The 25,575-nt window shown below is 40.9% G+C and overlaps 1 protein-coding gene across 7 annotated transcripts in view; it reads left to right on the top strand.

The window, feature by feature from the left end:
• The window catches only part of TRIM2 (tripartite motif containing 2), a 92,143-nt gene that overhangs the window by 14,447 nt on the left and 52,121 nt on the right, over positions 1 to 25,575 (top strand). Inside the window, exon 1 of one of the 7 annotated variants that reach the window (XM_033007222.2) lies at positions 4,381 to 4,484. The exons of 5 other annotated variants lie outside the window; for them this stretch is intronic. The gene's annotated coding sequence lies outside the window, so the exon portion shown is untranslated. Of the gene's footprint in view, positions 1 to 4,380; positions 4,485 to 15,809; positions 16,019 to 25,575 lie in introns of those variants that run through there. One more of the 7 variants, XM_033007223.2, reaches the window with a different exon arrangement.

The following is a 25,575-nucleotide window of genomic DNA, read 5'->3' as shown; positions in this document are numbered from 1 at the left end:
GCAGTGCAGGAAGGAGTAAGCCTGACCTTTCTGTGTAGAGAGCCATGAAGAGTGAGGTGCTGACAGCAGTTGTTTCATTAAGCCATTTGGAGCACAGAGGTATTTCTTATAGTCAGATGTGGCCTCCAGGGGTTAAACACATCCCCAGAGTCTTTTCTGGTATTTGCAGGACCTCATGAGGCACCGCCAAAGGGTTAAATAGTTCCTCAGTGTGTGGATAGTTCTCTAATTAGGAAATGGTCCAAGAGCTCAAAGTTCAAAATGCACATGGTCTGAGCTGGGACTAAGCCCAAGTTCCCATTGATTGCAGCCTCATATGTAAGTGTGCTTCATCTGTGCACAATCTCTTCCCCTTGCCATTTCTGCCATTTTTGGTTTTTAAAGAAAAATGAAACAATTCACCTATAGAGCTTCACTTCTTTTGTCACTATCCAAAGACTTTCGTTGCCTGAGCTTGTGTGCTTTCTGGGAATAACTTGTGACCCACTTTGTAATTGAAACCAGGCTAGTAAAACATGACAAAAATCTTCTCGCTCCACTCCATTCTGCAGCATCTGTGGCTACTGCTGGAGAAGCAGGAGAGGTCTCCTCCCAGCAGAGGGGGAGATATGAACTGGTCAGGCTGAGCCTCAGGGGGCCTGAGGTTCCTTGTTGGCCCCCAAAGGAGAAGCAAAGGACAGTCAAAATGGCATCCAGCTGGGATTGTGTTTTGAGAAGAAAGGGCAGAATGAGGCTAAACTGAGGCCACAGAAAGGGAAAAGAAAAAAAAAAACAGTTTTACCAAGCAAACAATAAATGGTAGAAGCCAGATACATGGATGGTAATGTGGAAGAGGACAGTAAAATTGTTACCTCATGGAAACTAGGAAGTGGGCAGAGTTAAGTTCTGGTGATTCATAACCCAAATACCTTCTGTTTTCAGATGCAGAAAACTTAAATATTTCCTTTTTTTTTTTTTTGTCTATAGAAATCTTTCTCCTATCCATGTTGTTTTACTTAGGAAATCAAATTTTTACTATGTTTTCAGAAATTTGCATTTAATTAAAATAAGGCCTCACCTTCCTTTTGAAAATACATTTCAATAAAACATTTTAGTGCTTGCTGAAAATTAAACAAGGGGTTACAGGAGCTTTTGGGACTTTGTGTTTGGGTGGCACGGTTTGGAGTCTTATAGTTTTAGGTCTCACTCCAGCATAGATGGTAGCTCCTGAGGATGATAGCCAGCTTTCTACTTATGACAAAAAAAGGTGGTGATTCTGGTCTCCACCTCTTTCCCTCTCCTGTTTTCAGCCACGTGTATTTACCGCTTCCCTCTGCTGGTTCTTGCGCTGTTTAGCATGTCAGGGAGGAGTCAGATCATTAACCTGTCTGGAAAACATATCCAGCAAGACGAATTTGGTCTGTGAGCTTCCACACCGTATGTGTAAGGGAGGGGACAGGCCTGTGCAGCTGAGAATGGTGGTGGAGAGGGGGCAGGATGACCCTTTTGGTAAAAGTAAGCCGTTAAATCAGCTTGGCCATCTCACTTGGCTGGTGCCTGGGCTGGTACTGTTGGCAGTACTGGTGACAATTTTCCTGCGTCATACAAGGCTTAAGGACAAAGAGGCAGCTTCATTCCTGGCATTATTCTGTGAGTGGAGTCGCAGGAGTTATACCCAGGGTGACTTTGTCTAAAGCGTGCCTTTTCAACATAGTCCACTAAATCAGCTCATTCTTGCTCTCTCTTTTGTTTCTTTATTTGTGGCTACACTGAATTAGCATCTTAAATAAATTGCCATGGGAATCGGAGATGCAATAGCTAGCTTGCTTTCTCTCGTGCATCTACAAACAGTCTTTTCATAGCAGTCTTTTCACAATCTCATGAACAGTGTTTGGGCACTTGATCCATATCCATCAGGAGCTTTTGATGCCTGTGCTGTTCTGTAAAAAAATATAATAGTGTAAGGTGCATAACATATGGTATATGGTTGATTGACAGAAAATTTCTAGCACATGCAATTTATGTATGCAGATGAAACATATCTTTCTGGAGTGACTTGTTGCCTATTTATTGCTTCTCACCCTCATTCTGATACATTATTTCTATATTGTGTGACACATGGATTGCAGAAAAGAAAGAAGAATAGATAACTTGATTTTCTGCATAAATGACAGCGTAAAAAAAGAGAGCTCTGTAGGAAGAGAGAAGGCTGAAAATACAGGCCTTGTGATGAAGAGAGCTGTGGGAGCAGATCAGTAAGAAAGGAGACACTCTGAAAAGGCCTTGAAGGTCAGGACAAGAAAGCATGGCTGTCATGGGGATATAGGCAATGTGGTCAGGGTATGGAACAAAAGATGATCTCAGTTGCTGAATTTTCTGTGGAGAGCAATGTAAGTGCATAAGGAATAAGACGCAGGCTCAGTAATCAAAATAATTAAAGTAATCGAATAGTGTGATCATATTGTGGATCTGGGCAGAGATTTACCTGTTAAAATATTAGCAGAAGAGAGTTCTGGTAAAATAATGTGAATGTGGATAGCACAGGGTTAACTAAGCAGGAAATCTGGATAAAAGTGTAGGTTATATACTTGGGTGGCAGCTGATGGAGCCTTGCAATTGCACCAGAATCTCAGATATCATTGAAGAATGTGCCTAGTATGTCTCACTGTGAAGAAAAACTTGCAAACGTGACCCCAGCACATTGTGATGCGGCGATATGTTCCAGAACTCGCACACAGCCTGTCAGCAGAAGCCTGAGAGCTGCGATATGCCTGCCCATCTGAACGAGGTGCTAACTTCGGCATCTGCTTCTGCAGGGGGCTCAGCTCCTTTACCAAAGCAGAGAGGAAGGGAAATGACTTGTGCCAAGACTATACAGTAATGAATGTAGTGTGATTGTGCTGCTTTAATTTGCCCCCAAAATTAGGAGCTGTCAAGGTATTTAATACAGCATGCCTAAAACACAGGACTGGAGAAGAGCAGAGAGCTGAAAAATAGAAATGCATGTGTATAAGTCACTGACATAAAAGGGGTACAGGAACCTGCACAAGCAAATAGTAAAAGCTGGATAGAATATAACAAGAAGTAGGGTGCTTTGGGAATGTGAAAGAGGAAGAGGTAGGTGTTGAGAGAGGAATTAATCAGAAAGGTCACAGAAAGAACAGTGAAAGCCAAAAAGATGGCATGGTTTTTAAGGAGGATTTTAATTATTTCCAGAGCAGAAAAGAGCTCACAGAGGCTGAGGCTGAATTACAAAGTATGATATTTATGCAAGGAGTTATTATAACAGACTTGATGAGACTGATTTTGGTGGCAGACAGGCCTCACAGCCAAACTAGAGGCATAAGAAAGTAGGACAGAGCTGGGATGAAATGGGATCAGCAGCTGTAAGCAGGGTATTCAATTAACTAGGAACAATTCAGTTCAAACAACAGAGAGAGGAACTTGGGGAGACAGGTGGGATCATAGATGGCTGAGGCAAGATCAGAAGGAGCTTAAATTTCAGGGAGCATTCACTCCATGCAATACCTCTTCTGTCTCTTTGTTAAGATCACTAAACTGACAGAGAAGTATTTGCTTCTGTGCTACATTACCTTTCCTTGAAATGATAGAGGAGGGACAGATAGGGGGGCATGGTGTGGTGCTGAAGAGAGGGGAGACTCAACACCTCCACTTTTGACAGCAGTAAGTTGCTAGATCAGCTTGTCTCACAGAACCTTACCCGAAGGTGCCTGTGTTGTGACGGTGCTCCTTCAGGGAGATCAGGACCAAAAGAACAAGTGGTTAAGATGGAGGTGAAGAGAAGCAATCATGGGAGAATCAATGGAGGTTGGGGGGTCAGGTCAAGAAGGTCAGGGTAAGACATTTGTGACAGAGAAGTGAGAAACCCCAGTGTCAGCAAACAAAGTGTGTTAGGAAGGATGAGAATAAGGAAAAGAGTGGAGAGGAGAAAAATCGGAGACTTTGCAAGTGAAATTTCTTTACAGTGAATATGGGCTAAACTTAATTCACAGCTTTTTTTGTTTGTTTGTTTGCTTGTTTGATTGACCTAAAAGGAACAATGCACTGGGAATGCCTGTGGGCTTTCTAAAAGTGTTTGTATGAATACGCAGCAAATATGTGCTTTTCCCAAAGTGACTTATTGATTTTTTTTTTTTTTTTTTTTCCGCCTTAAGCATTTTACTGCCTAGCAGTAAACCATCAAGGGCTAGCCCTTCCTAGTCGGTCCCTCTTGTTCCCCTACTTAAGAATGAAACACAATATCTTGAGCACCCAGAACACGAAGAAGCTAATCATTGGCTTGCATTGTGGCTGGCAGGGCCGGCCCGCCTCTTTGGCTTGTGCTGACAAGCTGTTTATGTTTGTGCAAGGCCACCCTTTAACTCAGCCGCCTGATGGCCATAATGGGACCAACTGTCTGAATGCTGCAGGGAGCTAAATCTTCTGATCAGAGGCACAGTGAATTTCAGTCTTTGATACTCCTGCGTGGACTCTATGGAACACTAGTAAGTAGCCTTCTGTCTTCTTGTGGCTTTTCTCGTAAGACTAAGGGCATGTTTTAGCAAGGCAGGTAGGAGCTGTCATTCAGAGAGGCAGCTATTAAAGTATTTTCCTCTGTCTGAAGTAAAAGAGCAGCTATTTTGTATGCAGTGTCATGGCTACAAGGGCTACACTATTTCAATCTCAAATGAGACCTTCCTGGGAGGCAAGAGGGAAGAAGTTAATAGGGACACAACCCATTTAAACTTACCAGGTTATTTTTCTTATATGACTTATTTTAATCTGCATCTAATTCTCATTTTTAGCTGCATTTCCAGTATTTGATCATCCCGTTGTGTTTCAAACAGCAGCAGTTTTTGCAAGGCCGTAAGTAGCATTGTTCAGAAAAGCATGGAAGGGCTAGAAATGGGATACTATAAAATGAATGCTCCCCAAAATGCTGATAGGTGCTGTCATATTCTAAGATATACGCCTAGCAGTAGAACAAGCAAAGTCATGTTCAGAGATTTCAACCCTCTTTGCTGGCTGCTATTAGGAAATGTTCACAGCTCCACAGAGCAAAAGACTCCAGAGGTGGAATGAGCTTGACATTTTGTGCTTTTTAATATGTCCTTTATAATGTTCAGAATTTTAAATAAAATATTCTAAGTTTGGACAGTATTCTTCAACTTAATCCTTCATTGCAAACATTGATGGACTTTTCAGACTTTCTCTTTTACCCTTTACACCAGCAAAGAGCATCTTACTGTCCCTGTCAGAGCTGGACAACATTCAGAATCTCAGAACTAGTCTGCCTCTGAAGTTTTGGCAAGTTTGTGTCTAGATTTCGTGCAGTAGCTGAGGAGCTCATCTATATATCTCATTACAAAAATGAAGGAAATAAAGATTTGACAGATTAAGTGACTTTGCCATGGACCATAGAGCAAAGTAAGTGTTAGCACTCAATAGTCTATTACTGAGGTCACAGTACTATATTATTTCTTTTTATTCCTTTCATTTATTTTACAAAATTGTATCAGGCACTGTGGCTCAGATTGGCTAAGAGAAATCCCTCATGATTTGGCTGCTTATCCATACAGCTCTGAGCTCAAAACTAGGTGGGAAGCCTGAAGCACAGTAGGCTGTAGCAATATTTTTAGTTCTTTTTTCTTTTGGCATGCCTGGAAATGGCCCATATGGCACTCTGACAGCACTTCGATATTGCCAGGATGGTCCTTTCTCCAGGATACTTCTTATTCAGTTCTACCCTGAACCAGAAGTGCCAGGAACTCCAGAAAATTCAGTTCAGGCTTTGAGTTCAGGCTATCTGGGGGAAAAAAAAAGAAGGTGTCACTGTTACGCCTCTTTTTAAAATCACAGGAATAACCTTACTTCTAAGTTTCGGTCAAGTCTTTGTTAGCCTTGAGTCATGCCAAAAAAATAAGAGCAAATCCAAAGGGAGGCCTGATGCCATGTTCTTTTCAGCTTGTGTAACTTGCCCTCTATGTACCCAGCAGGAGGATGCCCTGGGGGCTGTGCCTTGGTCTCTGCCACACTGCTTGTGTTTTGGGGCGGTGCACATCTGCACACAGCCCTGATGCAGTCTGGAGAGCTTTGCTTAACACTTCTACTCATCTATATTGCTTTCAAGGACTGCATCATTCAATGAGTATTGAATTGCAGAGGGTTAGTCAAGCAATATTATCTGCAGGAAGCAGTGGCTAAGAGACAGAAACTTTCACATAAAACTGGTCAAATTATGGGCAGCTTTTGTACTTAGTACATATTATCTAGGTGGGTCTTGATGCTCACAGTTGTTCAGCTCTGAGACTGAGCCTCCTCTAGTGCATGCATGGTAGTGTATGAACTAAAGCTAATTACAGCATAAGCTGCTTCTGTGCCAGGCTCTGAACGCAAGCCAGAGGTTTTCAGCGACTCTCTCTAAGTAGCAGACAGATACTAAGCCTTGATTAGTAAAGATGAAAATGGAATAGTCTTTGTCTGTAGATTAAGAAAGCAGGATCTCAGTACTTGAGTAACAGTGAAAGCCATGAGATACACATCAGGCAGAAATGCACACCTAGGAGTTTTTGCTGTGCTCTCTCAGTATGTAGTGAGGAATAATCAATATGCTTACCACATTGTCTCTCTCTTGACTAAAGAAAGAACTCCCTTGTGCATCATAAGCTCAACACAACATGGCTTGCTCTGTAGGGGCAGGCTGTGCCTGTTTGATTTACATCAGAGTAAACAGGCAGAAGATTAAAATTGATTTGTCTTTCTCCCAGAGAGATAATTTTCAAGATGTTTTCACAAGGCTTGCTAAAACAGGGTGCTGAATCAACGTCCTTCATAAAAAAGCCTGACTACTCTGAACTGCATATGATATAATTGTACTTTCTGATTCTGAGATGGCAGGCAGTTTGTGAAAACAAAATGAGTTACTAATTCTCATTAACTGAGCTTTCAGATAGCCTGGGACGCAGATAGGCATATCGTCCTCAATCTACAAAAGAGGGAAATGAAATCTGCAAGAAAGCTGGAAATAGAACTAGGATCTGCTCCCTAAGGCTGTGTTTTTACTGCAATTCATTTTCTTCCCCTGGCTCTGTAGGTGCACTGTATGTTGACTGCAGGATCCCTTGCCAACATTTTCCTGTGGCTGAGTCTTTAGTCTGCAGGCACATTTGCAATATAGCTCTTGTTCAATTATTCAGCAGTTAATGGAAGATATTAATTTGGGGTTGACTGAAACCCTAACCTCGTACCATGAACTCCTACCAGTACTTCCCAAATACACTTACGGTTACCAGATTGCAAAGCCTGTAACATTGAATCTGATCTACTAGATTTCCCTTTATTTGACCTTGAGAATGTCAGACCAGCTCCCAGAACTGATCGCTCTCTTGGGAGAGAACAGCTCTCTAGGTTAATAAGAGTTTTGAGCTACCGGAGCTGTAATTCATGGCACTGAGCATTTGAATTCTTAGTGAAAACAGGACGCTTTGAGAGTGCTTTTCATCTTAGGGTTTTGGCTTATTAGCAGGTGCTCTGCTGATGTGTCCTATATGCTTGGCACACATCAATTAAGGTTATGATAAGAAAGAGCCTGTGAATGAAATACCACATGTGCGCTGCTCCCACCAGCTGTTTGAGTCTGACCAGAAAACTGAACTGCCAGGTAACAGAAAAAAGTCTGGGGACCTGAAAGAAGCAGGGGAAGCCTGTCAAGTTTGGATAGACTTCCTTGTAAAATCACTTACTGCCAGTACTCAGGTCTCTGTAGGGACAGAGGCTGGGATTTGCAAACAACCCCTCCTCAGCCTCCTCGGATAATTTGTTCTCTCTCTTAAATCTGAACGCTCTGACTAATATCCTCCATGCTAACATCCTCAATTTTCAACTGCACCTATGAAAGCTTTAAAAATCTTTCATTGTGGGGTTTTTTTCAGGCCCATTTTCCTAGGTATTAGATCCTTTTCTAGGTAAGGGATGCTGTTGTCCGATACTGATTGGTTCTAAAAAAATGAAAAATGCTAAGCACGCAGCCTTTTCTATTAAAAAAGAAAAAGCAGCAGGGTTGTAGTACTCAGATGTCACTCACACATCAAGAGCAGAGGATCTCCTAATGTGTGCATTTTATTTTGGTGGTGTTACTCAGAGAACACACTGAACTTAGGAAAAAGAGGATTGCAAGGCAGGTTATTTGTGCAAAATTCATCCCAGGAGAATAGAGGAAGGTTCTCGACCAGGAATCTGCCACAGGGACATTCCTGTAAGGTGGCCTGCCTGAAATAAAATAGAAAACATGGGTCAAAACAGAAAGAAAAGGGATCGCTTCCTAGCTTCCTTCCCTCTGGAAGATTGTGAATTGCAGTGGCTGAGTGGTCTTCAGGTCTGTGCTGCCTGAAATCTGTATCTACCAGAGTCCAACTGCTTTCTGTGACTTTTCTCCCTCCTGTCTGATCTGGCCAGCAATGCTGAAGGGGACAAGCATCAGTGGCATACAGATACTTGGACTAGCTGTGCTCTCTTCCTGTGCTGGGAAGATGTTCCCTTGGACTTCATAGGCCAGCCCTAAGCTTTCTTCTTACTGGAATCACTGGCTTACAGAACAGGCTTTCTGCATTGCTGCTTTGCTTCAGTAGTGTGTGAGAGGCACAGTCTTGCAAACTACCTTCTTTTAGGGTGTATACAGGACTGGTATAAAATTAACTTCAGCCTTCAGATGACCCACCAGATTCCTCTCTCTAGTTCACCTCTCTCAGGCCCAGAAAGCAAATTGTATCCCAGTATGAGCTCAAGTAGGCAGGAAATTCTATAGAAGCTACTTCTCCTTCATCCATGAAGGAGTTTTTCAATATTTCAGTTTCCTTCCTTTTTGCCTGTGTAGCTGGGCCAAAAGTCTAAGAAGGCAGTAATTTAAGCTCGTAGCATAAAATGTCCCTAACTGAGTGGGTGGCTTGCTGTGTTCTGTCCTGGTTGCTGCTGTCTAAAATGATTATCATGGCTGTCATCAGCCTTTCCCTCTTATCACTGCTGGTTCACAGCACATGAAACTGAGAAGCATAGTACCCGTTAAGATTCAAGGACTGCACTGCATGAAATGAAATCATACTGGGGCTCGCTTTCTTCCTGACATCTTTCTCCTTACACAGCATCTTCAGTTGACACATTACCTAATGTTTCCTAAGGTATAGTATAACCCCCTAATGTATCCTATCTGTCAGATGTTAGTATTTGTTATAGTGATATCCTGGCATGGAATTCTGCAGGTCTTACTCTGGCAAAACTCCCACTAACGGCAATAGGGGGACTGGTTACTTAAGGGCTGAAATGGGACTGAGAGAATTACAATCTTTTCTTGTATGTATGGTTTAATTTCTGCTTCTGATTGGGATATTTATCTTTAGAGTGGTACCTCTGGAGTTCTTTTCAATTAGTTTTTGAATGTGTAAGAGCAACTTGATAGGTATTTGATGAGGTTAATATTAAATCCAACACTGCAGTGGCTGGACTTCTAGCATATTACAGTTTTCAGACATTGCCTTCATAAGACCATCTGTCTAAAGAAATTTGCTTCCTTCTCTCCATTTTCCCCATCGTTTCCTCCTGATATCCATTCTCCTCTATCACTTTGAAATCTGTGCTTGATGCTCATATACGCTTTGGGACCCAGAGCTACATCAAAACATTTCCTTAGTCCACAGTGGCTATGGAATATGTTATGATGTCAGACTCCAATACGCAGATGGGAAAATGTGAGCCAGGGCTACTGTGGCTCTGACTGCAAAAAACAGGATACAAGAGTGGGCAGACATGATCATGTGGGTAGAAAGAGCAGGGGCAGCATTCTTGTATATGTGTGGAGGTACGTAAATTAGGGTATCCTCAGTAGAGATATTTTGTATTCCCACCTGCCCCAAAGCCCTGCACAGCCTCAAGCCTCTCAGCCTTTCACTCTGGCTTTTAGTGTCTCCTAGCATGAGACCCCTCATCCTTAGACCCAGTCTCCAGCTTGTGCCAGTGCAGAGCATCTACCTCCTCCCTGTGGTACATGTCCCCCTGCCTCAGCCACATAGTTCACAGCCTCTTCATCTTGCTGCCACAACTTCTCCCACCCTAGAGCTACCTATTTTTCCCAGGCCCCCCAGATCATCCTCCCGGACCTCTATGCTCCATACTATTTAGGATGCTTGTTCTCCCTGCCTCGCAGTCTTTAAAAGCTTCCTCAAAGCCTTTCGCTCTTTGCTATAGTCTCCTCCTACTCTTAGTCTTCCTCACTACAGCCCAGTGTTTGCAGTCTGGGCTGCAAACCCAGACTGAAAACAAACCCAGAAGTAACAGGAGGCTGTTTCTTCTCCCATAGAGTCTCAAGTTCTTCAGTGCAAAGGTCTCAACATACCTTCTTTTTCCTCTTTCTCATTGTACTTGAAGGCAGGAAAGTAGGACGGGTCCAGGGTAAACCAGGCACATACTAGCCCTTTGTATGCTGTAAGAATGGATAGCTCCAGGCAAGGTCAGAGAAAGACTAAGCCAAGAAATACATAAGCATGGTATGTTTTTTAGAAAATGTAGCCCCTTCTATTTCTCTTGGCAAACAAAGTGTCCAATATTCAACATGTATCTTGTGGACCGATTTCAGGCCCAGAGATGCCTTTGAACTGTTTGCTGTGATTCTTCATGTGCTCATTTCTTTGTCTTACTGGTCACATGGTAACATTTCTGATTCTTGGATGAATGATGTTTTCAAACAAAAAGAGGGATTTGGACACATTACTTTTGGTTCAGAACTTTTCATGAATGCAGCCATATGTACATCAGTGTTTCCTGGATACTTGCTTTCGAAAGAAAGATTACTTATGTGAATGAAAGTTTGTGAAAAATAGCAATACTGAGGCATTATAATTTTGTAGGAGCCAGAGATGGTGGTTAATTTCTGAGAGTAGCAAACTGTGATTCAGGAATTCAGGGCAGTACAGAGCAGAAGTATGAGCCTGCCACAAACTGAGTATACGCCAGTGTGTAAGGGTCATGGTTGCCCCAGTTGTGACACAGAGCTTGAAGTAACATTACGATCAGGAGGAATGTGAGGCTTATCTGCTGTTCCGTGGTATATTTTCATCAGCAGCTCGAGCCTTTGGCTCACAATCTTTCTTCCCCTGCTCCAGTCCATAATGCCCCATGTCTGTATCTGCTGCAGCACTCAGGTGACTCTTGTGAGCTAATTCACCTCATCTTGCAGAAAATTGATGCGTTTTGTCATGGGTCAGCTTTCCATCAGGCAGTGAACTGTATCTGTTCACTGGGAGTCCAACAGGCGCCTCAGTGCAAGGTAAGAAGTGGGAGTGTACAGCCAGAGGGGGAAAGGGAACCTTTGAAAACAGTCGAATATTTGTCTTGTGAAATTACATCCTTCTAGTATTTGACCTTCCCTGATGAAATCCACTGGGATGCACACAGTGCCTGCTGTTTGGTGGTTTGTTACTTAAAGAATACAAGGTGTCCAGCCATTAAGTCCTGTACTGTGGGCTTCAGAGTGGGAAGAAGGGACCACCGTTCCAGCTTCCGTGGAAGGGGACAGGCTGCATGCCTCTCTGTCACCAAAGCTCTCAGAATGAGATCATGTGCCCCAGGCAAGCCCAGATCCCTGCAGTCACAGATGTTGGTGAGAGCTGATGGGAAAAAGTGGCTTAGTGCTATGCTTATTATCCCTTTTTTTTCCTGGGGACAGCCAGGGGCTACTGCAGGCTGTAGTGAAAACAGCAGCAGCCGTGGGGCTTCTCCAACAACGACATCAAGGTTATAATGCATTATGTCCTTGTCTGAGCTGCCTATTTTCTTTCTGTGGAAAAGAAGTGATACATGATAAAGCAAAATACCAAAAGCACTGAAACATCCCAGTCCTCATCTAACAGTAGGAGCAGGCTGCAAAGGCTTATCACACTATATTATTTCTTCAGAAGATCAGCTGACGATTATGTGCCTTTCTGGAGGGGGACAGGCTTTTGCCAAACTCAAGTCACTGGGCACCAAACTGAAACACTAAAATAAAATATTTAGTAAATGAGGCTAGACCAACTGAATGCAAGTTTAGCATCTGAACCCAGACACAAGATATTCCATGTGCTGGCTTTAAAATGCTGGTGGTAAAATGATTTATAATATCACAGCTAATTTGTCTTTTAAAAATGGGTTATTGTTAGTGCCAAAAATCTACATTATTTTATTTCATCAACAGTAAGTGAACTGCAGCTTCACCTTGAACTTCTCCAAGGGTAGATTTGTGTCAGTTTATCAGACTTGTGGTTTCTCAGTCTGTACAAAGCCTGGCAGTTTGTTTGCATCAGAAGATTCAACTCGGTCTTAAACTATGACTGACTAGAAATCTGCATAAACATATTTAAAATCCTACACCAAGTAGTCTACTTCTGAAATGAAAGGTAAACACAGGGCTGTGCTGCATCCCTGGTTTGTTAATGTGCCATCCTGAGCTTCTATCATTCAGGCATTTTCCCAGATTCAAATTAAATGGAAAGGCGCATCCTCCATCAAACCCACACCTTTCACCTGTCACTTTCTCAGTATTTAAACTGCAAAAAAACAGGATGGAAAACAGGTTGCTTTCATCTATGCCTTTGCAATTCAGCAATCCCAATACAACCACACTAGGCTAGATGGGAGCAGAATCCAGGCCAAGAGAGATACATATTCTGCCACCTACTGTGCATCACAACCTGTCTGTCACCGATCGAGGAAGGGCACTTTTTTCTTGCTTTAATGAACATGCAGTGAGGTTTAAAAAGCCTTTCAAGAATCTATGTACAAAGCTGTATATAATCAGTGTAATCAATATCTAAGCTGCATCTTACTCCACTCTTGTCCTGCTAACATCGTTGACCTTGGTGAAAAATCAGGGTTGTTTTCTGCTCACGTGGAAAATAACAGGGTTGTTTTGTAGCTGGCATTTGAAAACATCCTAAATGGAAGCTGGCATCTTAAAGCATCCTAAATGGAAGCTGCCATTTTTCTGAGAAGGCAAATCGCTCCTAGCAAGTTGTTTTCCCTATCTGTTCTTTGTCGCAGTCTTTCCTATATGAAGCTTCCTACAGTAAACTTTTTTCTCACCATCAGTGATGAGTATCTTCCATCTCCATTTCTCCAGAAAACTAATGTCCCTGTGCTAGATAGGAACATGATGCTTGACTGCCTCAAAGTTCATGGAGACAGAGTGTGAGAAAGTGGGGATCAAAAGGTGCCTTAGTAATATCCAGGTGACAGTGAGGGGACGCACATCTAGCCTGCCTGGACACAGAAGCTATCTAAGGGTAGTAATGCTGGTACCCCACATGGACGATATGAAAGAGGAAATGAAGAATAGAAAAGAAGGGAGATATAGGTAGTGAATAAGAATGATCCCTGGAGCCTGGTAAGTGCAAGGTCATTTAAAATCAGTCTTCTGGTTTTGAATCGTGAATTTTCTTGAAGTTTCCTCACAGAGTTGTTACTTGTGAAAGCAGCCTTTGATGTAAATGGACTGGGTTTTTGGGGGAGAATGGCTATGTTGAAGAGTACCTGAGAGATCAGTGTGAATTAATGCATTTGCTCCTCAGGGAAAAAAACATTTAGTCAGCACAAACCAAAAGTGGCTATTTCCACCTACTCTCCACTTTAACACCATGTCTCACCAAAAAAAGAGTTCTTATTCCAAAAATAACAGTCATTCAACTTATCCTGTACTGTGATAGTACGGTGGGGAAGAGAGCCTACATGGTCAGAAAACCATACAAGGTACCCCATGAAATAATTTCTGGCCCCAAACCTGGAAGTCTGCTCTGCCAAGATCAAATCCTTTGTTTTCATGGAACATATCAGTCCTGATTAAAACAAGATGTAGTCAGTTGTCCCCGCTTGTTTACTAAGTGGGAGAAGAATAACTCAACTGTTAGCAAACCTTGTTTACTGCTGTTTCAGAAGTAGCATTATTTGCTTCAGCTGATGTCTGTGCATTTCAAGTGTTTCACTGCTTACTCTCTTGACGGGAGAACAGAACAGTAGAGAGGAAAATATGCTAGAATGCAGGCCAAAGATGCACAACTGTGGTATCAGCTGAGCAGTAGGGCACACGAAATCTGTTCTCGTGTACCTCTTGTTTGTCTACAGTGCTCTGGTGTCTAATAATAAAACTGAGCTCATGTGTAGCTTTTTACATTGGATCACTGGATTGTATTTCACTGATCTGGAAGGCTGCCTGTTTTTACAAAAGCTGTAGGAATATAATACCTTTGAGATCTCTAGCATTCTACCTGATGTGACTGAAATAATCCAATGGGTTGTACAACTATTGGAAGGAATTGTGACAACGCAGGCAAAAATACATGCGAAGACAATTTCTTCATAATTTCATTCTTTGCTTCTACTGATTAGAGAGTCTTGCTATTTTAATTTAATTTTATTTAAATAATTCAACTGCTTTTGACATTAACAGTCCAGTCATGTCAGTCCTGGATCCAGGGATCCAGGTACAGGATGAATAGACAATCAGCACAATCCTAATTGTGCAAAGATGAAAAACTGAGAAAGTTACAAGGCTCAGGAGTTTTAGGTAGAGTGCTTACAATGGTGTTTTCATTTTGTTGATGAGTCACTGTACTGATTCGCCCATGCTTTAGTGAAAGCTGCCTCGTTTAGAGATTCTCACTGTTCAAATAGAGTAAGATTATTCCCAGTAGAAAAGCTTGCAAAAGTCCTCTGGCAAAGCTAAAGATTAAATAAAACTTGGTATTTTAAAGTAAAAGAACATGCAGATAACAACAGCGTTAGTTTTAAGCAATGTTTATCCACCATAAAATTGGTTTCCCAAATTTTTTTTGGGGAAAACAATGTTCTTTAGTACTGACTCAAAAGCCTTGACATATCCAGAAATATAGGTAACCCCTCAAGTCTCTGGTACCTGAATTTAATCAGGGCAGTAGACCTCTAAATAGCTGAAAACAGGGACTGAAAGTGACTTAGGAGCTTCATGTCATGGACTTTCATGGGGTGCTTTTCAAAATTTTGCTTGTGATAGTTTTGGTAAAATGTTCATTTTTGTAATTAATGGGTTGGATCACTCCAGAGGTTCTCTGTCAAGCAACTGTCTGCTGATTCTGAGTTGCCTTATTAGAGAAAAAACCCACCAAACTAAAACAAAACCTCTCAACAAAATAGATTTGCTTCCCACCTGGAAACATTTAGAGGATGTAAGTGGATCAGCATTCACTTCCCTGTTTATAAAAACCAGGTTGTTCTAAATGACTTGCTAAACTGTTTCTAGTAATGCACTGGATTTTTTTTTTTTTTTCCCCCCCACTTCCACAGAGGCTGTTTGTGCTGCGAGGGAGGGCTGCAAGGTTGGTTTCCACGGGGGAGGGGACACGGACACGGGTGGACGGACAGACGGACGAGAGGGGACCCGGGTGCCACCTTCCTGCGTGGTGTGCGGTGCTCCCGGCTGCGGGGGGGCTGCCTGGGGGAGCAGACACTCATCTGCAGGCAGGACACCGTCCCGGCATGGGGCTGGCTGTTTATTTTCAAAGCCTTTGTACCTCAGCTTTCTTGTAAAGCTGACGCTTGGGGAGTTCTGCTAAAACCGGACTGTATATATTCCCTGGTTTGCCTGTAATTGGCAGTTTATCAAAACCAGATGGATGACTCTGTGCTCTGCAAGTTAGTATAGGGATGGGAGCTTCTGACATAAGAGCAGCTTTTACAGAAAACAGTTAAGATTCAGGCTCAAGCTAGATTGCTTCTTCCCTCCCCCCCCGCTTTGTCTATTTTTACTGCATCACTGGTATGTGTCCAAGGAAAGTCGGCCATATCATTCGGAAATACAAGGGGATAAACTTTTGGCTGTCGGATCTCTTCAGGCTGAGAGACTCCAGAGTAAATGAACTGGGAGAAAGAGAATTAAAAGGAGAGATATCTTTAGGTGAACTTTTTTGGTTATCTACTCTGCCAACAGCAGTGTAAACTAACGAAGAAACTGCAGCAGTCCTTTCCCACTGTCTTTCTAAATAATGTAAGTTACCCTTTCACACTCGTCTCTAACTGTCGGTGTGCTTTTTCTGCTTTCGAGTATTTTGTGAGAGCAGTGGTTTTACAGCGAGTGAGTCCTTGCCAGGAGCTCTGCTGTGTGAATGAGTGAACGGCTTTGTCTTTCTCTTCTTTAAGTCAGGGCGGTATTGGGGGGAGCGGAGCAGTTTGACACCACCTTTCTTTGACCGTCGTGCTAGCTCGACTGTAGACGGCTGTCGAAACCTTTAAACCTTTTCAGTGTTTGCACGGAAATTCGTTTGTAGCTGGCAAAAGACAATAGCGAATGTTTTGATTGATCTGTGTGTGTCAGGCTTGCAGTAAGAACAGGCGTTTCAGAGGGGGCTGTGCGATGCCGTGTAAACAGGACAGGATGTGACAAGGGAAAACAAATGTTTCCTGCTCTTTAATATTTAAAATAAATAATTGAAACAGAGCCAAGGAGTTTGCCCAGGAAAGAAATAGTGATGTTTATTCAAAGCAAAATGATGACTCTAAATCTAAGAGGACAGTGCCAAGGTCTAATTAGGAGAGTTTTACTTTTCACAGGTGTTCAGGTTTTTTAAGTTGGCAGTCGACATTAATGTTGCCATATTCTGTTGTTGTGCGTTTGTGAAGAGTAACTTGAGCCATTTCCTGATACATAACCTTTCTGTAGGTTACTTACATTGGTTGATTTCCCTCCTTTTAGTTTATTTTACTATTTTCAATGCAGTCTAGGCAGACTGTCAGGCAGATTGATAGGTTTAAGTAAAAACAGGGGATTACAGTGATAATGTACCAGGTAGTATACCAAGAATAAGACAAAAATCGCCCTGAAGCCAAACATTCATTAGGCTAAAAAATTACATAAATGTTCATTTATATGGAGACAAATAAGAAAACTGTGGTAACAGTACAATGACTAAATCAGTATATCTTAGATAAGGATGTGGCATAAGAAAAGTCGCTTTGTGTTCCAACCTTGGATTTTTTGTCTTTGAGAGCAGTGGATTTATTACCTGGGTAAAAGTTCTGTGGCCAACTATTGTGATTTAATCATCAGAAGTTTTTTTCTTAAAATTCCACATTGCTGCTTGTGCGAGAACTGAAATTGAATTGACTAGCGATACTGATGAGAACTTCAAGGCAATGTGAATATTCGGAATAAACTTGGGAATATAGACTGTAGGGCTTGAGAAACGTATTGAAAGGTTTGGTTTGTTAAAATAAACTTGTTTATTTTAAAGGTAGTCCCGTAATTTTATGTAAGAAGGACTGATTATATATAAAGCCTGGAGTGGTTATAAAGAGAAGGTACCAGGAAGCTACTGTACCTGGTCTTGGGACTGCATTGTCCTGCTAGAAAACAAAGTCAGCAGAAATAGGAGGTTAGTCCCTGTTTCCACAGAGTTTTTTTGAGGGAATCATTCTGTTGGCTGGTGACAAATGAAATAAGGGTTCTGTGCTTTCACCCTTATCCAGAACTGCTTACCATAAACCAAAGGTTTCCTCAAACTTCTTAGCAAAGCATTTGACAAACTTGAGTTGTGAAGGACCTCCTTGGTCTGATCTGGACCTGGAGTATCCACGGTTCGGCTATAAAGAACAGCTCAGTGTTTTCTTCATGGAGGGCTCTTTTCAGTCCATGAGATTAATCCTTTTTCACAAGAAACGGCTTTGATACACCTTTAATACACCATGGCTTTCCTCAGGGAGAAGGCTAAACAGAACTTCTTTGTTGCTTCAAAGAGCACCACTAACACATGCTGCTCCAGGGCCAGAAGGAAACATGAAGTGGGTTTTATGACAGAACCAATTCTAGATTTCATTATGAGGTTTGTGGGAAGAGGGAAAAATTAAAATAATGGAAACATTTATTTCAGCCAACTGGGAAAGTTCTTCTGGTTTCTTTGTGTAATTCATAAAGGGTGACAGCAAATGTATCATGCCAGATACAGAATAAAAATTAGAAGTATATATATGTTTAATGACCTTTTCGGGGGGAGGGTCTTAAATGTTCATCTTTTCATGGAAGTTATTTTCCACGTACTCATTAGAATATACTAGTTCAGTGAAATCTTGATTTTGAGGCTAGACTTGAGACAAGCAGTGTCCATGGCCTAACATCACACGTGAGTGCTGTCTGAATTCTGCAATGTCCAGCAGCATGCACAGTGTTTGGAAAATTAGACCTTTCCTGGACAAAGACAACAATACAGCTGGGGGATTTCCCCAGCCCATGGTAGGAGTCTTTCTCCGGCAATCCTCATTTTGGCTTGAAGGTCAGGTTGTTTACTGGAAAATTCCAGATAATTGGTGCTTGAAGCCATTGTGAAAGCATGCTGGGCCTGTCTTTGCCTGATAATGGAATTTCATTAATTCATAACAAAACTAGGATTTGGACAGCTTATATAAACACAGTGACGCTCCTGATTCCTTTGAGGAAAACTGAGGAATTAAATGAACTGAAAAGGTTTTGGGTGTCGTAATGCAGAGAACAAAGTGTTGTGCTTTACTATAGTGAAGCTGAAATTTAATCATCTGCATAAAGTATTAAACATATGCAGTTTTGCAGAAACATGTAATATTGTGTCTAGACACATGAATTATTTATACAAAAACAAAGGCACAGTGTACGGTAGGTTAGGATGAATCCTTGAGCCAAATGGAAAAGAATTTGATTTGATCAGTTGGCAACTATATTGTCTCATCAAAATTAAATGTGCCTGAGGATACAAGTGTAGCTAGTTTGAACTATTTGTTTATACACAGCAGCAAACATATCACTCCAAATAATAAATTCAGTTTATAAAGAATGATCCTTAATACAATTGCATTATAGAAGGGAATAGCTCTTCGGATTTAAATAGTTATTTTAAGGACAGTGCAATACTCTGTTATAAAGAACCATTAATTCCAAAGAATCTACAAAGGTGCTGAAAGCTCCAACACAGTGTTGTTCCATGTTTTTCAAATTTTTTGAGCCCTAAAAATTTTCTCATGGAATTTTGCTCATCCATATTTTGCAGGATAACATATATGAACTTGTTTTTCTTTAGCTAGCTTTCAGGGACCACAGTGAAGGTGTCCAGTGACTGTCAGATTGAAATTCACTATTGCAGATCCTACACTTGGCTGACACCTTCAACCAAAATTAGATAAGCTATTTTCAGAAACTGCAGGCTGTGGTTATGTTATTGCTGGTGTTTGTGGGTTAAAAAAAAAAAGCAGGAGGGAAGCTAACCATGTGAAACGCATGACAGGAGTTGTTAAAAAACCAAGACTGAAACAAAATTAGTATTTATTGAAAGGAATAAATGTTGGAAAGGAAGTAATCAGTTTGGAGGTTTCTAAAATACTGAAGGGAAAAGAACACGCCTTAGAATTCATATAAATAGATTTCTCCTATCTATACCTCAATTTTTGATAGGTTACTTTTTAAGACTCACTTCTTGCTTCTGTTAGAATTGGGCTTGCTCTTGTATTTGTTATGTGTCATGAACAGATTGAAGGCAGACCCTTGGTGTGCTGTAAGGCTTATGTTCACCTGTGTATGTAATGGAAAGAGCTGTGTGATTGCAAACACGTAGCAAATACAATTTGGAAGAATTCCTGTTTTATGAGAAATTGTGCAAGATTTCTTTCTCTTCCTCTTTATTTTTGATCAACTGGAATAAAGTCTACCTCCCACTGAACAAAACTCAGGTTGACCTTTGGAGAGATGAAAATGGCAATTCATGTCAAACTTTCTGAATTGTTTTATTTTTAGAAAGACCCGGTTTTATTTCTCTGGTTTACTAAATACTTATTGTATAACTTGTAGCATTAAAGAAATTTGTCTTTGTTTTCTGCTATAGAATCTAGACATTTCCTGTCACAGAATCTGTAGACATATCTTGGCATTGCATGTCACTCCTTCTAATAATTGGGGTGGTTGCCTGTACTTGGATTGGATATTGCTTATTTTAAAAGGTGAATTTAGCTAGAAGGCAGTAATTTAGTTTAATCACAGGAATAGCAGTTTGTAACTAGAATAGCATAAAGTGAAATGAATGACGTAACATGTTACTGTAATGTACTGTGTGGGAATAGCCAAGGATCTAATCAGCTGAGATGTCTGTTGTCAACCAGGCTGCCTTCCCACTTGCCAGCTGGACTTTAGGGCAATAACTCAAAAGCAAATCACATTCAAAACAAAGAACTGAAATAGCAACTGGAATATAGTTCTTGAGGTGCTGAACAGATAGTGTGGCAGGTAGATGTTGGCTAGCTCCATCCATCTTGCTACTAGTTAGTTGCAGTAGGGTTAAAAGAGGCACAGCTAAATTAAGAAAGAGACTAATCATAGGCACGTGAAAAATGTTAGCAGCATGTATTCTGGCACTTCTTACATTACATGGTGATCCCGTTAACACAAGCATCAAAATACATCCTGTATAGCTGGACTGCTACAAGAGTTTACAAACAAACTGCTGCTGGAATGGCTATGCTCCTTTACTGTTAGAAATTAAATCTAGGCTGTAATAACTTTAAGAATATGCCCTGCCACTAGGAGAAGACAAATGACTTAAAAACGTACTGTAATCGTGTATACCCTAAATGCTGCCCTGGAAGAACTCCGGACAACTTCCGCTTTTTATGGTCTGCATTTTTGCTCATCAGTAAAAGCATTATTAATTCTCTCTCACTTTAAGACCTTCTGAATGTTTTCAGTCCTGGATGCAGTTTAGGAGCCAGCATGGATGGTGGATGGTGATCTTCAGTCCTTATGCCAGGGTGGGCGCCCTCTGTGAGGGAGACATAAAGATTGGAGCAGATGCAATTACTTTTCATCAGGTTTTAAATGCATGAGATGAATGTTCAGCAATCTCCCTGATCCTAATCCAGTATGGATTTATTTGTTTTAGTGTTATTAGTTTGCCTAAACATGAGTATGATCAGTTTATTTCTGGGTGACTTTCTGTTCTTTTGTCATGTAAAGCTATTTGTTCTGTGCTACCATGAGCTTCTGTTCTTGATGGGTTTTTTCTTTCAATTATGCAGATGTAGAGTGACCATTCCTTTTTTATTTGTCTGTTGTTTTTTTGTGGGTGTTGAATACTAGGTTTGAGGACGTCCCTTAATTGAACTTGTCATTTGAAAAGTTGTCATGTGTGGGGTGATGGCTTAAAGAAAATGTGCAGGTCTTAGCAAAGATTTATACTGTGCCTGCTTCCTTCTATGTCAAAGTTTAGTAGAACTTGGTTATTTGTGAGCTTGAAGGTATGTGGGATCTACCAGTGTGTTTTGTGAATCACTCAGGAGTTGATTTTGCAAGGAAAAAGCAGTGGCTGGATTATTCTGAGTTACTTAACTCTGACTAGTATGAAAATACAAATGTGCAAAGATGCTCCTGAACCTTGTGCAGAACAGAACCCCCTCCAAAGCAGTGATGGAATCTTGAGCAAATGCACTTCACACAATTACTTACAGGACAACAAAAATAAAGATTGCACTTCAAAGATTTTGCTGAACTTGGAAATGCTCTTAAACAACAAGAAGAGCACATATGTTTTTGTGTGCCTCTGAATACATTAATCTCTATAGTGGTCCCTGGAGAGACTTAGTGTGTGTGCCATATTTGGCCCGTGATTTGTGTTACTGGAAAGCTTGCATGCTCTGTGAGAATCACGAATTCCAGAAGAGCAGATGCCACCAGGTTCAGTGATGTCAGCATCTTCAAGACCACCCTGGTGGTTCTGAGAACAGATGTATGTTGTAAATACTGTAAATTAGGATGCTTACAAGTTCCTCAGGTACTAAAATGACCTCCAGGAATGAAAACTCAGGACTGAGGAACAAGCCTTTTACAGCATACACAAACTGAGAGGAAAAACTGCCATGTTTTGTCTGCATTTACGCAGTTTTTTTGGTGTGTTTTTTGTTTGTTTTTTTTTTTTTTTTTAATTTTATTTTTTACTTTTCCAGTGAGGAAACACTATTCATTAAATACCCCTCTACAACTTTCTCTTCTGTAATCCCTATATTGGTGGAAGTGTTAATGTAAACCTTCAGGGATTAACTCCCACAAGATAAGCTTCTGAAGGTGTTTTTTTTTTTGTTGTTGTCTTGAAAGCAAATTTAATTTGATATTTAGAGCTCAAATAATTGCACTGAACTGGGGTTGGGAAACCTAGGGCTTAAAAATCAGATACAGCCACAGCCTATTTTCATACCATCTGATTTTTTTTTGTCCTGAGAGTTACTCTGAGACAATACTATGATATGGGTTAATGTGTGGTTCTCCCAATGTTCTTGAAAGGCCTGCTGGACCCTCTCTCTGCAAAGAACAGGCTCTTCTCTTTACTTATTACCTAATTCTTAGTATGCTCTGTGTAGTCTCGGGAATAACTGATCTTTCTGCATCTCAGCTCAGAAAACATTTTATAATAAAGGGATAGAATTAAGTGTTGCACCATGAAGATTTCATCCTATTTATCAAATACGCATTGTTGTTTTTTTTTTTTTTTTTTTTTGCCTTGCAGTTAGGCATCTAAAATAGCTGGAAATAAATTTTGATTGTGAAATACAAATATATGCTGAGATACTGAACTACTAATTAAAGCTGATTAATTTTCCATTCATTCACAAATGTAATCCTTTACTTAAAATCTCCCTGTGGAGATAGATGCAATCCTTTATTACACATGAAACAGAAGACAGTATGTAGCAGAGAACTGTTTTATAAGAACTGCACTACATGTTCTGTGTAGGCAGAGAACCCCCTCATCCCTTAGCTTCCTCCTTATAATTAGGGGTTTTTTACTATTCCCTCCTACAAACAAAAAAAAAACAAAAACAAAAACAAAAACCCCAAACCCAGATGAGACTGGTGCATGCAAAAAAGTTTGTATATAATAAGGTGAATTTGCAAAAAAAAAAGTGAGCGGTTCTATGAATAATTTCCTGTGCTTGCAAAGTGTGTTTGCCATATCAGAAGCTGACACATTGCACAGTCTTGAATACAAGTAAGTAGAAGAGCAGGAAGGCTTCTTCCCATATTTAACTTCTGGGGTGGATTTTTACCTGCACTCCTGAATGGTGGCCTTTACCCACTGAGCAATTGTTGTTTCACCTCTGCGATATGCTCTTGCAGAAGGCATGCTCTGAAGCATGCACCCTCTGCAGGACCTCTGTTGAGGTGGACAACTTTTAAATGAGGAGAACAAGGATAGCAATGGAGGAATGATTTCGCCAAGCTATATGGCATTGCATTTAGCATAATACAGAGTACCTCTGTAGGGAAACAAGACAAACATCACACACTTACAGAACTATCACTGGAAGTTGTCTTTTGTTTTTCTTAAGGGTAAAGAAAATTTGAAAAGGTAGGAGGAAGTGGGGAGAAAAACTGCATTAGTATTGTATTCACTATGAAAGGGTTGTCTGCTTGGAGTGATGACTAGACAGTCTCCATTGCTGTGTGTGTCTTGTTCGTATGACATAGAAATGGGTGTACGTGCTAAAGGTACTCTGTGGCCCTGAGTGGCATTCTTCATGCACCAGTAGTGAATCAAAGCAGCTGTCTGAGGGATTCATTTCACCTGACATCCCTAAACGGTAGGGCTCTGCAAAGTGATAAAAACAGCCCTGTGGAGCCATTATTGTCTATTAACTATGCCAAAAGGGAGTGGCTACTTAGACAGTTCCTGTGATGTCTACACTGAGTATTTTGAAGGTTTGTCTGTGCCAAATCAAAAGTAAATCTAGCCTAGCTTTATAATTTGAATGGTGGCTGACAGTGGATGCCTACAGAAGGGCATAAGTGTAGATGAGATATATCATGGAACTCTCCAGAATGCTCTTGCATTTTCAATGATTTGTGCTTCCAGTTCTGCTTCTGGTGGAGGTGGTGTCTTTGTATTTTAAAATCTTTAATCAATTTATCCACTGTGAATTTGTCCTTCTCTACTGGAATGCCTGTAAAATATTAACAACTTTAGCATCCTGGGGCAGTGGGTTTCACAGCTCACAGGATGAAGGAGTATCCAGCACATTACTGGTAACCTTAAAAAAGTTTTCTCATCTGTGACCAATAAAAAGGAAGAGTAAAAAGCAATAGATAAAAAATGTGAATAAAAAATAAATTGTGAATAAAATTTAACTCAGAGAGCAGCATACTCCACCTACCAAAAACCTAGTATCGCTGTTTCATCAGGCTTCTAAAAGCATTTAAATTATCCTAACAGCCTCTTCACCATGGTATCTGAGTGAGACAAGCTCTGTACCTGCTGTAATGCAGAGTCTGTGTGGCCTATTTGTAACTGGTTTTCCACTAGGATTTCTCAATTGCTTTTACCGACAGTGTCTAGAGCTGGTTACTTCACATACACCACTAACGGGTTTTGTCATTTACTGTGTATAACCTGTATCAATAACAGCATGGTACATCTTGTCACAGTCATTGCAAGGACTACTGCTAAAGCGCCAGGCAGTTCTTACATCTGCTCATAGGGTTCGCAAAGGAAGGAGGACGCCAAGATCTGCTCCTGTTCTCTGACTCCAAAAGATTCAGGATATATAAGCTACTATTTTGCGTCTCTTTCTTTACAAAAATAGCCCTTATCCGAATTAATGGCTTGCTATGAAAACTTATTTCATAGTGTAGAAAAGTACTTAGTATCTCAGATATGGTTAAATGGCAATAGTTGAGCTATGTGAGGCGTTAAGACGTGGGCTACCTGTGCTTGCACAGGATCTGTGTTCTGTGTAGCTGGTGCCTATCACAGTGGGATTCTGGTACTTGGAAGAGATTTCCAGGTGCTATCACAATTCAAATGATAATGTGGCTGATTTAAGACAATATTGTTCTTAGCTGTCCTGATGCCAGTGTTTTTTCCAAGTGCTTTTTTTTATTTAAAAATACAGCTGCATTCACATGGTTATTGTTTTCTAGACTGTATCCTAATTTGCTTTTCATATACTTAAAAATGTACTGGTCTTCCTGCAAAGTAATATGGATGTGTTTTCATATAGAAATGAATGCACTGTGTACCCCAGTTCAGCTTGGAAGAGTCTTAAAATTGCGTCATATGAGTGGTTTCTACTTTCATGCTCCTTCATTAGTTGTTGCTTCATAAGTTGTGATGTCGGTCAAAAAGACTGATATTTATGCAGGAAGATATGTATGAGAATCTTCTAAGAATGTAATTTTTGCAGAAGTCTGACCTACCTCGGTGCTGGGCATTTGCTTATGAGCAGCCTGGCAATTCCCCTATAGGAGCCTTTGACATCTAGCCTGAACCTGCCCTGTGTGGTGACAACCTGGACGAGATGTCTAAGAGAAAGCTTAGGAGAGTCATTTTTGGAGATGAAGGATACAGATGGGCACCTTTTACTACTGCTGATCCTTGCAGCTTGTGTCAGGTATAAAATCTTGCACCTCAAGGAAAAGGTTTAAGGAAAACCTGGGCTGAGCCAGAGTAGCTGTTTGTTAGGCACTGAGAAAGAGCCACTAGGACTGTCTGGAGATCCAGCCCACTCAGGGGTATGGTGGGTTTTGCAGTCAGATAACTGCATCTT

The sequence above is a fragment of the Tyto alba genome, unplaced genomic scaffold (assembly GCF_018691265.1).
Source record: "Tyto alba isolate M040663 unplaced genomic scaffold, T.alba_DEE_v4.0 Super-Scaffold_6, whole genome shotgun sequence".
NCBI classification, from domain to species: domain Eukaryota; kingdom Metazoa; phylum Chordata; class Aves; order Strigiformes; family Tytonidae; genus Tyto; species Tyto alba.
This window is presented reverse-complemented; position numbering and strand designations above follow the sequence as displayed.